This window comes from Python bivittatus, unplaced genomic scaffold (assembly GCF_059951505.1).
Source record: "Python bivittatus isolate LINGU-HERP-01145 unplaced genomic scaffold, Pbiv_v1 ctg000700_np1212, whole genome shotgun sequence".
Classification (NCBI taxonomy): domain Eukaryota; kingdom Metazoa; phylum Chordata; class Lepidosauria; order Squamata; family Pythonidae; genus Python; species Python bivittatus.
Genome location: NW_028277098.1, coordinates 76,409,628 through 76,426,354, shown reverse-complemented (window position 1 = coordinate 76,426,354; position 16,727 = coordinate 76,409,628). Strand labels below are relative to the sequence as shown.

The window sequence follows — 16,727 nt, the reverse complement described above, 5'->3', positions numbered from 1 at the left end:
TGAGAAAAAAGTGTGATTGTGGTTATTTTCAAAGAAGATAATGGGTCAATCCCTGGCAGGGTTTCTAAGCACTATGAATTTATTCAGCTGGTATAGAAAGTGAGTGTAAGACTTGAATAGACAATCTTTACAGCTAGTTTTTTATCACTACCGATGACACCTGGCTATTTTCTCTATGAAGTGTTGTTTTAAATTTTCTCCATTACATAAAAGGTATTTTTATTTATTTGAATTTCAGTTCTTTGTTCATAATTACTATGCAATCCAGTATAGTTTTGGTTAACAATTTTTACAGCTCTTTTATAAAACATCTTTGTTTGGGCTTCAGTGAGTTGTTCGCATCAATCCATTAAAATATTTGCCTGTTCACTGACAAATAAATCTGGACAATGAAACATTAAGTTTTCAGCAGACTCACAAAATCATGATTGTTTGGACAATTAAGGTGTTATACTGCTGATCTGATATGAACATCAACTGATTATTACTGGGCTAAAAAAAAGCAGAAGCACTGAAATAAAAACCTGAAAATAAGTTCTAAGACTTGAACACTATAATAGAACACTGTGATAATTGCAAATCATTTTAAAGAAAAACATTAAAAAATCACAGGGTTTTGTCAAATGTGATAAGTGTATTCAAATTATTAACACCTAGCAACATCACTTTAGGTTTGCTTGCATCAGTGAGACTTCCAAAAGAAACACATTTAAAACGTTGCTAGATCATATCTGAAACCCTTAAAAATAACCATTCAGCACAACAGTGCACATATTTTGAGAAGTCACAATCTATATACATACAAGAAACTCAATCAGCCTGAAAGATGTTTATATACCTAGAAAAAGTAGCAAAGTAAAAGCTTTAATTTATTAAGCAATAACTTAAGCAATAATCTGCTCTACCTTTTAAGAAGTTTGTTGAACCATACATATAAACTAAAGTCCAACTATTTAGCAAGCAGAACACTGCTTAATCTTTATCACCATAACCTTCACTCCTTTCCAGGAAAGAGAAGAGATTTAACTTTGGAGATGGAAATCCAATCTTGTGATCTTCTACCAAACATCTGCAAACTTGCTATACACCTTATCTTTGTGAGATGAGAGGCAAAAAGGAGGCATTTTATAACATTTAATGCTTGAATCTGTAGGATCTATAATTTTCCCATTCCTCCTAAACTCTCTCAGAATTGGGAGACAGTGAATGCTAATTCTATGATGATCAAGGTGAGGGGGAATTTGTAAAAATAAAATTAAAAATCAAAAAAGGGCAAAACACTCTGTAACTCTCCCCATTTTATTTTGAAATCTCTCACCTGCAAGTACTGATTTGCCAGTCAGTTTCCACTGTATCATTTCTGTTCCAAATGATTTACCTTTTCAAATATATAAATACAAACTTAAAATCCCTTTAGAATGTAAACGTCCCTTTAGAAACTAAAATATTTATAATTAATTATATTTCTAAACTGCCCAAGAATTGGAGGTTTTTTTGATACTGTTCCCACAAGTTTACTCTGCTACAAAATAGGGCAGAATGACTTATTTCTGCTTACCTGACAAAATGACTGTCAACACAGATACAAAGAAAACTGCAATTGACATTGCCTTTTCATAAATGGCTTTAACGTGACTAATGTTATAATCAACTTCTGCCCCTTGGAATGTTGTTCAACTCCCATCTATTCCAGATAGCATAACAATTACAAGGGATAATCGGAGCTGCAGATTTGGGATCACATGATATCCATCCTTTATGGAAACCACAATGTTAGTGACACAATTGTTAACAGTCTTAACCCTGCCCAGTTGCTTGAGATTTAACAATTCCAATATTTTTAAATATTTTTAAATTAGTGGGTCCAAATACTGTTACTTATTCTTCAAACACTTAGCATGTTTTTTTCAAGTGGTTACAAGACAAATGATCCTAATCTTCAACAGATTCAGTCCAACATTCAGCCCATGGTATCCACATAGCAAACAACTCCTCAATCACGGTTAGACCTTCACTGAGGAAAAAAATAATACAACAAATTCAACAAATTTTACTGAATTAGAAGGCTTTCATTACCCCATTCCTATGGAGATATATTCAGATCTTAATCCCTTCCGAGAAAAGATGCACAATATTGCAACCTTTGAAGTCCATTACTTGCAAAAGTGGTTTAATTATATGATTTTAGTGCTTTGGAGAAAATAACAGCAGATATTCAGCTGTGTAGATAAACATCTCAACAAAGTCCTCGAATCAATGGACTTATAGTTAAAATAGCTTTATAATTTTTTCTGGTATTCCTCATATTACAAAATGTGGAAAAATGTACATTACCTCACATACAAAAGAAGTTTGTTTCAGTGACAATATTGATAATATAAAGCTTTCTAAATCCATCCTATTAACATTTTAAGTCATTTACAAAACTCTTTTTGTGCAGTTCAATGTTTTAGACTACCTGAACCTAAACTAAATAAATCCCCCATTTTCAGTTGTAATATCACCCTCAAAACACAACAATTGCAAAGAAGGTTTATTTTCCAAATAATGACTTCATTGCTAATCACTGAATTTCATATTTAACTCATAACTCTCCTCTTAAGAGCTCAGAGAAGCATTTTAGCCTTGCAACAAGAAGATTCATCCTTTAGACAGCAGGTATATTTGGAATGATTAACATCTTAAGTTAAAGTGTCAAGGCAAATTAAACATAAGAGACCCATGCCAAGGGAATTACAATTGAGTATGGCACTAAACCTTCTAAAATACATAATACTTTAATAATAGAAAAGAAATTGAATCAAAGTTCACTGCACTGTTCAACCTGATAATCAAACCATTTGCTGCCTTCCAATGGGGTGGAAAGGGCAGGAGGTGGATTTCCAGTACTGTACTTAATAGTAGTTCTGTTTTGGTGTGTTCATAAATTACAAAGACATACATTGACAGAGGTCAGAGGCAGTGTTTACTCATACAGTAACCCATGGACACCCAGTTAACCCAGTTTTCTAGTTTCACACAATACAATCCATCACCCACTAGCTAGCCAAATTTGGGTCTAATGTGCACTACAAATTTAATCTGAGATTCAAAAAAGCCTGGGGAAAATATTGAACTAAAAACTATTAGAAGCCAACTGGAAATAGATGACAAGGTCAAGAGAAGAAAACGGCTCAAGGTATCTGCAGACAACACCTAACTGAATTCAAAAGGCTGGGAACCTTACCAGCCCCTCCCCTGTCCCTGCATCCAGCAACCAGCCCAATTACCTAGTAACGTAATCAGAGCCACTAACATGGACTAACAACCCTATAGCAGCGCTTGTCAGCCTGATGATGGGCGCCCTCAGGTCCTAAAAGTGCGCCAAGCGGTCCACTAATCGACTTCGAAGTTATTTTAGATATTCCTCCGGTCAACCCCAGGCACTCCGGCGTTGGAAAAATGCACCAATTCCGAATGCCGCGGATGTGGCAGAGGAGGGGGAGGGCTGAGAAAGCAGATCCGTCACCCCACTCGGGAGTAGAGGCACAAGTTCACGGACACGCCGGCAAAACGGGGGAAAGCCCCGCTCGGAGGCCCTGGGGGTAAGGAAGGAGCCTGGTCCCACTGAGGAGAGAAGGGACCCCCCTCACGCCTCCTGCCTTCCCTGGAAGAACCACCTGCTACCAATCTTTCCGTCTTCCGCATCCACCCCCCTCGAGCCAGGGCCTGCTTCAGGCTTCCCCCAGCCTTTCTCCTGAGGAGTCCGGGGGAACCTTTACCCAGGCCGGAAAAGCAGCCGTCCCTCACAGCCCAGCCCTTCGCCAGCCCACCCGAGCAGCACAACGGACTTCTTACCAGCCCTAAAGGCGACGGCTCCTCGACTAAGATGGCAGCCAGTCCAAGTACAATCTCAGAGAGCGACTCCCAAAGCCGGGCACCCAGGACGCATGCTCCGAGCGAAAGATTATATATGTGTGTGTATGTGTGTAGGGAAGCTTACACAGACGAGGCCGAGCAGGACTACAGTTCCCAGGAAGCTGCTGGAGAACGGCGGCGTGCTGTAATTGGCTCCCCGGGTAGAAACCTCTTTAACGAAAGGAGGTGACTTTGTTTCGCGCACGAACGTCTGATTTTTTTTTTCTTACTGTTTTCGTGTTTGTGTTTGCTTGTTCTCAGAAAGTAACGGAGAATCATGGCCTGGACAATATGTTCCTTTAGTGGTGTTCCTCACTAAAGTTTTGTCTACACGCAGACTTCTTGCTATTTCACGGCTATACATTCATGGAAATTTTTGAGCCTAGGAAGATATTCTTACTACTTCAACTTTTTCTCCACTTATTTGTATACGGTTAGTGTTGCCTATCAATATAATTTTAGTTTCCTTAATATTCAACAGCAAATCAGCTTTTGTACTGTAAGGTTCACGGCTACCCAAAAAACTTGAAATCAATCAGCAGCACAAAATAAAAGACTTCAAGCAGGGACTTCTCTAAGCAGCGTTTTATTTGGCCAAGCAAAAGTCTGGGTGCCCACACCATGCACCAGGAGAGAGCACGTTGGCACACCCTTAGAGACAAAACCACAGCCTTTTATCGTATTTTTAAAAAAGTAGATCTTAGTACCATCATAATGAAGATGAGTTTTACAGCCAGTCAAACTTTAGCAGAATACATTATTCCCTGCCCCTGTTTGCTTACATTAAATTTAAAGGAGTTGCCCCTAACCCTTATATCTTATCAGTCCCTTCAGACCCTTGTTCGGGGTCCTCCTTCCTTATCAGGCCTCAGACTTAGTTTCTGGAGGAGTCTTCCCTATTATCTGAGCTTTGTTCCTCTTACAATTTTGCTAATTGCTATTAGTATTGAAGCTTGAATATATATAAAAACTCTACGCCTACTCTAAAGCTATGCAGTTAATATTGTCAATTTAGTTATTGATCCCTTCAGTACTCTGTTCCTTCATGTTCAACCAGAGATTTTTAAAGTCTTCCTTGCTTCCATCCATCATTATATAAATTGCTGGTCATCATACAAATTCCTCAATAGGCAAATGAGACAGCCTGGTCCACTTACATTTTTTAAGGGCTACTACAATTTGTTGTCTACTCAGTCAAAAATCTTTAAATCAATTAAATAATCAATTAAAAAAATAGGTGGGTTTTTTTTTTTTTTGGAGCTCCCTTGCTCCCCTTATCAATCAGAAATTAGCAGTGTGATCTCAAGCACTCTTGCCTCTTCTTGAATGCACCCTGTATATCTGGCAGTTCTTGTTCTATGCATTGCTGAAGTCTGGATTACAACATCTTGAGTGTTGGCTTACTAGCATGTGAAATAAATGCAGTTGTTTGGTAGTTTGAACATTCTTTGGCATTGCCCTTTTTGGCACTGGAATGTAAATTGATCTTTTTCAGACTTTTGGCCACTGCTCAAAAACCCCATGTAGCACTTTGAATTCATAATCTTGGAAGGTTTTAAACAGTTCTGCTGATATTTAACTAACCCCTGCAACTTTGTTGGTAGCAGTATGTTCCAGGTTCTGTTTAACTTCACTTTCCAGAATGCCTGTCTTTAGTTCATTGATTAAACCACTATACATAACATTGATTTTGTAATCTTTTTTTGTACAGTTCTTCTATATGCATTCATGATATCTCTTCTTTATATCTTCCTCCTTCAGTAGATTTTTTTCTTCTTTGTTTTTATCATGCACATCTTTGCATAATGTTTGCATAATTTTCTTAAATACATCTCTTATCCTTAATTTCTTTGCATTGCTTATTTAGGTATGACTATGTGTTTTTTCCATTCCGGGGGCCTACTATTTTTGGTCAACACTAATTGAAATGTAAAACCAAGAATAAAACTGTGAAACAAATCATGGCTTTAAATTCTAGAGTGGAGTAGCATGATGCACAAATTTCTCTTAAGGTCTTCCCCACTTGTGCCTAACCACAACACAAACATGCCCTGACAATATTTTTTTTTTACCATGTCCCTCTAACATTGCACATCTCATCCTCAGTTCATAAGTGAAACATCTTTACGTTGTCCTTAGCTGTACCAGTGCTGAAGTAGCATTTTTTCCCTATTATGGTACATTCAAGGACACTCACAAGGTGTGTAAAATCTGTTAGGATTTGCCAAGCACTAACTTAGAGGGCAACCAGGCCACTGGCAGTGACAGGGAACAGAGGAAATAGAGGCAGGATAGGGATTTGCAGTATTCAGTAAATTTCATGCCAATATTTTTGCCAACTTAAGGAAGGGTAGAAACCACTTTAACTCAACAGTGAAGAAAAACTCTTAATCTAGCTCAAACACCAAGTCTGCTGAGCGGAATGTAATCAAAGGTTAAGCACTCTTCACACGCACAAATATTTTTTACACTTTATTTTTATATGTTAAGATTTTCAGTAAAACAGAAGATGAAAGGTGATTGTTCTGATGGATGGTGCTATAATAAGAAAAAAAATTACAGCTATCAATTATTTACCAGTTATGGGATTTAACCTTTAAAGTTTAACCTTTAAAGTTATGGGATTTAACCTTTAAAGCCCTTCATGACATGGGACTGGGTTATTTGAGGGACTGCATCTCTCCAATTACAACAGCCTGCCCCATCAGATCTAGCAGAGAAGGCATGCTGAGGCTACCATCAGCTAGGGATGTACATTTGGTGGGTCCCAGGCATCAGGCCTTTTCTGCTGTGGTGCTTACCTTGTGGAACATTTCCCCCTGATATTAGATTAGCTCCATCCCTTTTGACCTTCCAGAAGTTCCTCAAGACCTGGTTGTGTCACCTGGCCTGGGGCTCCCAGGGAACCAAAGACATGTTTAGATGGCTCTATTGTTGAGTTAGCTATCCTTATTTTCTCTTGCCTAGGGTTTGTATATTTGTTTTTTTATCATATTTATCTTTTAATTTTGATTTTTATATTTTCTTATTCTGATTGTTATGTATGTGTTGTTTTTCTTGGATTGTTGTAAGCCACTCTAAGTTGCTTTTCTGTGAGATGGGCTGCTATATAAATTTGATTAATAAGTAAATAAATTAAAATATATGGGATGAGTTTGCAACTCTTCTACATAGACTCAGTAATTATATTTCAGGTTTGCTCTGGAATAGCAAATGCTATAGTTCCAACTGTATTTGCAGCTCCACCTGAAATTCTCAAAATCCAGTAGGATTTTTAGGAAACTTTAGGAATCATGGAATTGAGGAACCAGGAACTGAAACATGACCGAGTGGTTAGAACACTGGCTTCCAGGGTTACTCATTTCGTTCAGCCATTTGTATTGTACAAATTGTAAAGGACAATTTGTTTTTCAGAATTTCAATTGACTGAAAAATTATTTAAATCATGAACGCAATAATCCAAATTCATGTTTTGTTTTTAAATTTAGAAAAAAATATGCCACTTCTGACTAAATCAATCCAATTTTGCCCTGCCTCATCTCACTCATCTCTTCTCAAGGGTAGAAAATCCCTGTCCTTCCAATTGTTCTTCATAGAAATTAGTTTTTAATTTCCAGATCACATTATTTACCTTCTGTGCACCTATTCCAATTTGTCTGAATCTGAAACTGTCTTAAAGTGTGGTGCCTAGAACTGGATACAGTACTCAAGGAGGGGTTTGATCAATTCATAATTAAAAGACACTATTACTTCTCATGATTTGATAACTATACTTCTGTTGATGCAACATTAAACCACATTTGCCTTTTTTGCAGCCATATTACATTGCTGAATCACATTCAGTTTGCAATCAACTACAGTGGTACCTCGGGTGACGAACTTAATTCGTTCCGCGACTCTGGTTGCGACCCGAATTGGTCGCGACCTGAATCAAATTTTCCCATAAGGTTCAATGTAAATATGGTTAATCCGTTCTGACCCCCCCAAATTTGGTCGCCAACCGATTTTGGTTGCGACCCGAATCAAATTTTCCCATAAGGTTCAATGTAATTACGGTTAATCTGTTCTGAACCATATGTTTTTTTTTTTTTTTAAACCACAAAAATATGACACAAAGTACAGTACGAAGAGAGAGAACGCTTACCTTGCTTGACACGACTTGTGGCGTGGAGGACAGGAAGGCGGGTGGGGAGGTGGTTATTGCTTGGAGGGAGAGTCCCCCTCCCTACAGGAAGCCACAACCACGTGTCATGGCAGGGAAAATGGCCGCGGATCCTGTTCGTCACCCCATGCAGAGTTCGCGAATGGAAGCAAAATTTTGCGAACGGTGCTGTTCGTGACCCGAATTGGTCGTGAACAGAAGCGTTTGTGACCCGAGGTACCACTGTATTCTAAGATCTAGTTCACAAGTACCGTTACCAAGCCAGGTATCCCCCAATCTATAGCAATTCATTTGCTCTTTTTTTCCTAAGTGTTTGCACCTATCTTGGTTAAATTTCATTCTGCTACTTTCAGTCCATTTCTCTAGACCATTGAGATAATTTTAAATTTTATTTCTGTCTTCCAGGGTATTAGCTATTCTATACAATGTTATGTCATCTGCAAATTTGGCAAGCATTCTCAGTTTCTAAGTCAGTAATAAAAATGTTGAACAATACAGGATCCAAGAGTCAACCTTGATACACCTCAGTTGTCTTCCTTTTGGATTATGCTCAGTCCCCTCTCTTTCTATTCAACCAGACCTTTTCAGATTGAATAAGTACATAGCGATTTTAGCTATTTTTCTTCTATTTTAATGTTTGTTTAAATATGTGTTGTTGGCTGCTTTGAGTGTTCTCTGGGCTGAAAGGTACAATATAAATTGTGTGTTTGTGTGTATATAAATGTGATTTGTTTGGTTTGGCTTAGTATGTTGGGTATACCCAATCATTGAACTGTTATAAAAATAAAGTTATGACTAGAAAACATAAGGTTGTTGTTTAACAGAGTATTCAGTTGCAATAAGACTTGCCTGTGAGTGTTTTTTTTCCTTAGCCCAAACATGCTTGGTTCATTCCTATGAGAATATGCTGTCATCCAGAAGAGTTGGCAGATGCTAATTAATAAACATATTTTGAATTCCATTTTAGCTACTCCTGCTCACCTACTATCAGGTGAGTCAAAAGTGAAAAATAACAGACATACTATTCCTAATAAAAAATTAAGTCTTCTGTTCAGGATGGAGGTAACAATCACTTCCTGAAAATAAGTACAATGAAGAGAAGCATAGCTAATTAGTTTAATCTGGCAATTGCAAGTATGTCAGCAATGTCTGACTCTCCAATCCACTACTGGTAGGTGAATGAGATCATTTTCAGGTGTCTTAAAAAGGAAATGACACCATCTAGAAAGTATACATTTTATATGTAGGATGATATAAATTTGTCTAAAGTTCCTGGGGTAGTCTAGCATGGTGTAAGGGCTGAAACTGGTAAGGCAGGAACCAGTAGTTCTCAAGCTAGACAAACTATTATGTGAAAAATCAGCAGTGGTCTGTATGTCTCTGTGTTTAGCTAGAAGGCTCTGTTGGGTAGCACACTAAAGAGCACCATTCTAGACCTTGTGCTGTTCAATATATTTAGAAGTGGCTTGGAGAATTGTTAGAAAATATTGTCAAATTTGCAGTTGACACAAAGTTGTGGGGAGTGTACAGTAAGATTCAGGAGGATCTTGACAAGTTAAACAATGGGCAGAAACTGGCAGGATGAATTTCAGCAGGAACAAATGGTGAGCCCTACATTTAGATAGGAAAAATAAAACATTTGACTATTGGGGGTAGGAGAAAGAATACTAGGCAGTAGTACATGTGAAAATTATCTGGATGTCTTGGTGGAATATAACCTGAACATGAGCAACAGTGTAACGCAGCTGTGATGGTGGTGGTGGTGGTGGTGGTGGTGGAGGAGGAGGAGGAGGAATCCTAGTGCTTTAATAGAAGTATAGTGTCTATTATACACTTCTATTCTTCCAGCTCTTACATTCTATGATTCAATGAGATTTCATGGTGGCAAACTTTGGAAAATAACAGCAACACATCCTTCCAAAGTGAGAGAATGTTTTGTGTGATGTCTATTTTCATCCTATGAAAACATATTTTTATTTTTCTCTGGTCTATGTAGAAAACTTCAAGGAGAGATATAGTCTACAAGGATGAGATATTATAGGAAGAAGAAAATGGGTTGACCTCTGATTTAAAGAAACTCTGTGGCCCATGCTGTCAATTTCCCATATAGTATTAAAGAACCATCATTATTCCCCAGCCTAGGAAGGACTGGGTTTAGACTAACAATGATCTGTATTCTGCCTGATGCATTACAACTTTTGTAAATAATCAGGCTGCCATCCAGCTTCTTTTTGTCTAATGTTGTTTATTGATCTCTACTGATGGCTAAAATCTGTATATGGAGTCTCCATGGCAGAAGATCTCACAGTAACTATGAGTTTCTAAGCAGGACTTGCACTGCTGCAACCTTCAGTAGTACTAAGAGGAATACATTATCTTTGGTGTAATTATAAGGAAGAAATAACTGTATGGTATAATTAAAATTAGGGAGCAGGGTAATGGTAGTTCCTCTAACATCATACATTCATCTCAATAGACAGTACTGATATTAAGTCAAGTGATTGGATTAATACAACATGTTAAATCTTAAATCTAGTTTTAAAAAATACAGTTCTTGTGTACACGTAACATATTATGCCCCCAACTACTTATATAATGGCTACAAACATTGGTCTCGTTCATACAACATACTAAGGTAATGGCTATGTTTCTCCAACACATTGAATCACAAACTACCCAACATCATATTAGCCTATGCTAGTATGTTGTCTGAATTCAACCAGTTAATAGAATTACTCATACCGGTCAGAATTACTATCTAAGCTTATATAAATGGTTCACCAATTTAAATTCTTATTGGACCCTCTACTTGGGAAAAGGGTTTTTATTCAATGATTGTATTCATACTTCACACTAAGGCATGGTCTGTGTAATCATGATTTGTTGAATAAATCACAACTGGCTGAGTTCTTAGAACTCAGCTATACGTTATGATTAACAAATGACAATAGCTGAGTTCACATAACACAATAAGATAAAACCAAACAAACCTCATCATGGCTTAGTATGAATCTAATAAACGTGTTTAGATTTTCTACTTTAGGAAGTAGAGCTAAAACAGGGCATACATCCATATGATATAGTAATATCCACTTATTTTCTGTCTCCTTTAAAATCCTGCAAAGAAAAATTTCTACTAAGTTCTTTCATCTCAACAGTCTGTTTATTTTTAACTTGACTTGAAACCTTAGACTTCTCCATCTACAATCTCCTATAGGAGTTGCAACCAGTTTCAAGATGCTGATGCTTATCCCTTCAGCAAGAAACAATTTTGGACCTAAAAATATCTGAAGTCATGATCTCTGATACCAACCTGCCTATGTTTTAAGATTATCAGGAAGCTTTTCCCTACATGTATTTAGTATGTTATATAACATCAAAGGAGAAAGCCTTGTGTGTACCATCAACCTGATTGTGAAATACCCTCACCACAAATATGTGATTGGTGTTGACATAGTTCTTTCAACTGATGATCAAATCTTTTGTTGTTGTTCAGGTATATAATATTTTTTAAATTACTTTATTCAATCAGGTTATTTCATGTAATATTTCCTTATATTGTTGCATGTTAGTATTATTAGATTTGTGTTCTTTATATCTTTAGATTTCCCCTGATTTCAGAAGATGAAGAGTGCTATAAAAATATTTGAAAAGTTAAAATTAATAAATATAGCTATTCTGATCAGCAATCATAGTCTGCTTGAAGAACTTTCATTTTAGGGAAGTAACAACATAGAAGCAAGTTTTCTAATATATTGACTATACCAAAATCTGTCCTCCAAAGCACACAAAGTAACAAATGACATGTTTTAGGTATGGTACAACAGTGCCCCATAAATTATCTGATAAATTGATTGCATGCTAAGAAGCCTAAGCAGATGGAATTCAGTTTCCCCCTACCTCACCCAAAGCCTTTCATAATTATATAATGGCAACAACATGTCCACCAAGGGTTGTTAGGGAGATGGGTTCAATCCCAAGATAACTACTAATTTGATGGCTAGATCCAGGGTACTGGTGATACAGTATTATCCTGATTGGGCAAAGCTACAGTCTCCCCAAAGATGCTGTTTTTACTCATCCCTTGCATTCTGTAAAACCGGAGAAAAGTGCTCAAGAGGAAATCAGAAAGCAAGAGAAGAAACATCAACAAAGAGGGTCTGCCTACAAACATTGTAGCATGTGGTCCAGATGATCTCTCTCCAGCTAAGAGTTCTGAAATGACTATTGAATATGTGTTGAAACCTAAGATCTTATTCAAGGAAGTAAATAGTAACTACTTGAGCTTGGCTGATTTTGCTGATTAACTTTGGAATTATCTGATGTAATTGTTATCTCCCCTTGATCTTTCCCTTATCTTTTTTCCAATAAATTCCTTTTTATATCCAGACATCTGATTTAATTAGTTTAATAAGGGAATTTCTCATTAAAAACACTGACACTCGCAGGACTGCACAATTATATAGCTACCGTTTGGGTTATGGAACCAGGTATTTTGTTCTATCCAGCCAGCATCTTCCATTATATTTTTCAAAAGCTGGGCTGAATTGAGAACTCCTTGGTAGGAGGGCTGAAAACTTTCCAGCTGACCAGATTAAAGGATATGTTAGGAGGTTCAGCCTAACTTCTGGCAGTATAACACTAACACCTCTTACTGGAGAATCTTCGGAAGAAGGAATTTATTTCTTAATTTATATATTAGATTTGTAATGGCCCTCTAACTTTACAAAGATCCTGGACAGCTTATAAAATATCAGATATGTAATTAAAACATAGTTAAAACATAACAAAACACGATGGCTCAGATAAGACACCAACAGTTTTTATTTTTTTAAGTCCAAGGACACATGTTTGACAGGCAGGTTTTAATTAATCCTGGCTCCCCCAGTTTGTAATAGTACTTTAGAATTTATTTTCATGATCTTTGTAAGCTGACTTTATTGTTGAAAGGTGATAGAAGATGCTGCTGTCATTTTCTGTTCTCTCTCTCTCTCTCTCTCTCTCTCTCTCATTCTGTAGAGTCCTTGGTTGCCCATGCGTCTGATCTAGAAAAGTCTCATGGGACAATTCCTTTGTGTTGTGTCCCTTCAGATGTATCTTAAATATATGAAGAGGCCAGGGTGACTACAGAGGTACTGTAATTGTACAGTGAATCAAGACATTCACACATGGTCCCTGGGCACCTCCTAACTAAAATAAATGCAAGAACCGTAGCCCATTCATTGTAATTTCACAAAATGTTCTTTTTAAAACGACAACCAAAAGCAATCTCTCTTTCAACAAATTGAACAAGAACAGTAAAACAAGCGCAGCAGAACTTTTCAGGAGAACGTTCCTGCATTGTTTGCATCCAGATAGTAACTCAGCTCTGACCTTCATGGCTTGCCTTTGTGATCTTATCCATTTTGATCGTATTATCCACCATCATTTACTTCTGTTACTTGCATTACAAGCTAGAGAGGTCATCTCTAAGTTTATCTTAACCTAGCAAACACCACCAAATCCAGTAGAATCTGATATTATTTGCATTGTTTGGAATTCACAGCTCATAATGAATCTTTTGTATTTTGCATTCCTAAGGTTCCCCAAAGTTCATTGTGCCTCACTTCTCAAAATTATAATTCAGTAGGTGTTTCACAGAATCCCCCTCCAAAACTACAATAAGTAAATATTATTTAAAGAAAGAACACTCTCATAAAAGTAAGAGCAGTGTAGGTGAATTTATGACCCCCCCAAAAAAAGCCAAAAAAATATCCTAAGATGAATTAATTGGCAAAACATATAAACAGATCAGGAACCAAGAAGAATCAATGTACTGCCATTGGCACTTCCTCAACAGGATTCTGAGTCAATGTGACAACTCCAACTTTCTATTTTCTCAGGATACCAGCAGTGTTGGAAAGGTGAGTCAGTTTATTTCCTGCTCAGCTGCAGTGCAACCAGGTAGGTTTCGTTTTGCATTCACTCACTTGCAAAACAAGACGTACAACTCCTGACTCCTAAATTTTGCAGTTCTATTCCACGAGTCCAAGCAGAGATGAAATTGACACACATTTTGTGAGTTTTCCTCTTCTCTTCAGCAGAGTATGGAGCTGCTTGCAAAGTGCAATCTATTCTTTCTTTTCCTTTTTGAGTGTAGGTGAACGAATTGTTGTTACTTCAGGATGGATCAAAATTTTTCTCTTTGTTCTCTCATTTCAAATTGGATAAAGTACAGATTACCTTCAAACTCATTCTGAAGGTTTAGGCAGAGGGTAAGTGCTAATAATTTTAAAGAAAAAAATTTCAGGAAATTTCTAAAATCTGAATTATCCAGAAGAATGAAAAATCAAGTTCACAGCAGCAGGGACCTGAATTACAACTTAAAGAACAGAACACCCTCGTGTATACAATAAGCATACAAATGGAGGCCCCAAAATTTCATGTACTCTTGAAAGTCTTTCCAAAAACTGCCACTGATCAGTAGTTTTTTAAATGAGATAATTAGTCATCATAATTAGATTGAAATTAAATCAAATTAATGTTTGCCTTGATTCAAACCAACTATTTGTCCATGCCTTGTTTACTTCTTGGAGTAAGACAAGCCCTAGCCCTAAAAAAAAGTTGTACACCCCTGGAATACAGCAACCAATAGGACAGACATTCCCTCATCTCTATAAGTAACCTAGGACCAGATTTGGTGCTCTGATGCAGGAAGAGGAACAGTGTCTGCCTGTCTGCATGTGTGACCATGTGATCAACTAGATTTGAAATTTATATTTCCTAGGATATGGCAGTTTACTATTAACTGATGTATTCATATATATACAAAGGAAATATAACCTTTCTTGTAAAGCTTTCCAGAACAAATATGCGAAATTATTTCTGAAGGGAATCTGGAATCTTAGAATTTGGAGCTTCAGTAACGAAATACGAGTTACATTAATAAGTCCTTGGGTGAAAAACCATTAGGGAATTTCAGGGCTATGGACTAAATGAGTAGTTGAAAATGCAAGGTGAAGAACAGAATGGCAAACCACTTCTGTATTGTTGTTAAGCAGCTAGCTTTAATTCAAGGACATCTTTCTCTATGTCTGGAAAGGATATGCTGCACCCTGAGTCACGGTAAATCTTGGCTATTTCTCAACCTTGGCAACTTTAAGATATGTGGACTTCAGCTCCTAGCATTCTCCAGCCAGATGGCTGGGGAATTCTAGGAGCTGAAGTCTACATATCTTAAAGTTGTCAAGGTTGAGAAGTTCTGGATTAGATTCTTTATTATATACAAGAATGAAGCCATATACACACAGACTTTTTGCCCTCTCCAGCAATCTCATAAGTCAACTTCATTTCCAGCTGATTTCAGCACAGAAGCAAGAACCTTAAGATTGCCATGCAGAAGAGTTCTAAAATGTAGTAGTCTTCTCTGGTTTGAGTACTGCTGGTTGCTACCTCATCATATTTACTTTTTCATATGGAATCATGGGATTATACAGCTGGAAGGGGCCACTTAAGCCACCAAGAATTTCTGTATGAAGAGTACTCATCTGATTCAATTGGCGATGTTTTTCTGTTTTATTTGAGGATAACTCAGTTTGCTAATTATACAGGTAGACCTCGCTTAGCAACTGTACTGTTTAGCGACCATTCACAGTTATGATGGTGATGAAAAAGTAACTTTATGACCAATCATCACATTTATGACCTTCGCAGGTCTGTAAAGCAAAAGAAAGCTGAAGTAAGATCATAAGCACAGTCTCTTTCACTTAGTGGCTACTTCACTTAACAACCAAGTTTCCGGTCCTATTTGTGGTTGCTAAATGAGGACTGCCTGTATATCTTTATAAATTATAAAAATGAACTAAAATATACTATTTATCAACTATCAACTTTATATGTGGAATAGCAGTTGTCTTTTGATTAAATTGAAGATATAGAGAAAAATAAAATAGAGTCTCCACAGTTGATTATCTATGATAGCAGTACTGTATCTTCTTTTTGCAGCATTTAATCAGAAGTCAGTTACTCTAATTTCAAATGGAAGACAGTTCTTTTTCTAAAGTTTTTCTGTAACTTTAGTAAAACTGCCCTCTGCTGGGGAGTTAATTTGTAGGAATTAATTGAACATAGACTATATGTGTCTTTATCAACCATGTCAGACTGTGCTTTTTAAATTAGTAGGCATCCTCTCCGCTCCTTTTTGTCAACATAACCACAGTGTACAGGCAGGATTAACTTAACTCTTCCCTTTCCTAATATAAACCCAATAATAATTACTGCAGTACTCCAAATCTCAATGTCACCGTCTGCAGAAATACTTTTTTTTTAAATGGAGAGGTTTGATGGGCACTTCCTCCCAGATTATTTGAAGTTGGTATCATTGATATTTTAAAAACCCATTTGGATTGAACCAAGCCTAAAGATCAACATTGTAAGAGATTCCTTGGATGGGAGATAAAAGAAAGGCCTTTGGAAACATAGCCCTGGATTGCTCATACTTAATATGGCAGAAGGCAAGGGCAGACTAAAAGTGCAAATGCTTGAGCTAAATTATTTAACATTTAATATTAAATTAGTTAATGCTAATTTATACAGTCCTGAATTTACATGCATAAAATCAAGCCACGACCAAACAAAATGATGTCATCTGACAGCCTCGACCTATGTGCTGCTAGAAAACAGCCAATGT

At 37.0% G+C, this 16,727-nt stretch overlaps 1 protein-coding gene across 1 annotated transcript in view; it reads right to left on the bottom strand.

The window, feature by feature from the left end:
• The window catches only part of ITCH (itchy E3 ubiquitin protein ligase), a 64,402-nt gene extending 60,433 nt beyond the window's left edge, over positions 1-3,969 (bottom strand). The window contains exon 1 of the mRNA XM_088154428.1: positions 3,838-3,969. The gene's annotated coding sequence lies outside the window, so the exon portion shown is untranslated. The remainder of the gene's footprint in view (positions 1-3,837) is intronic.
• Between the last annotated feature and the right edge of the window lie 12,758 nt (positions 3,970-16,727).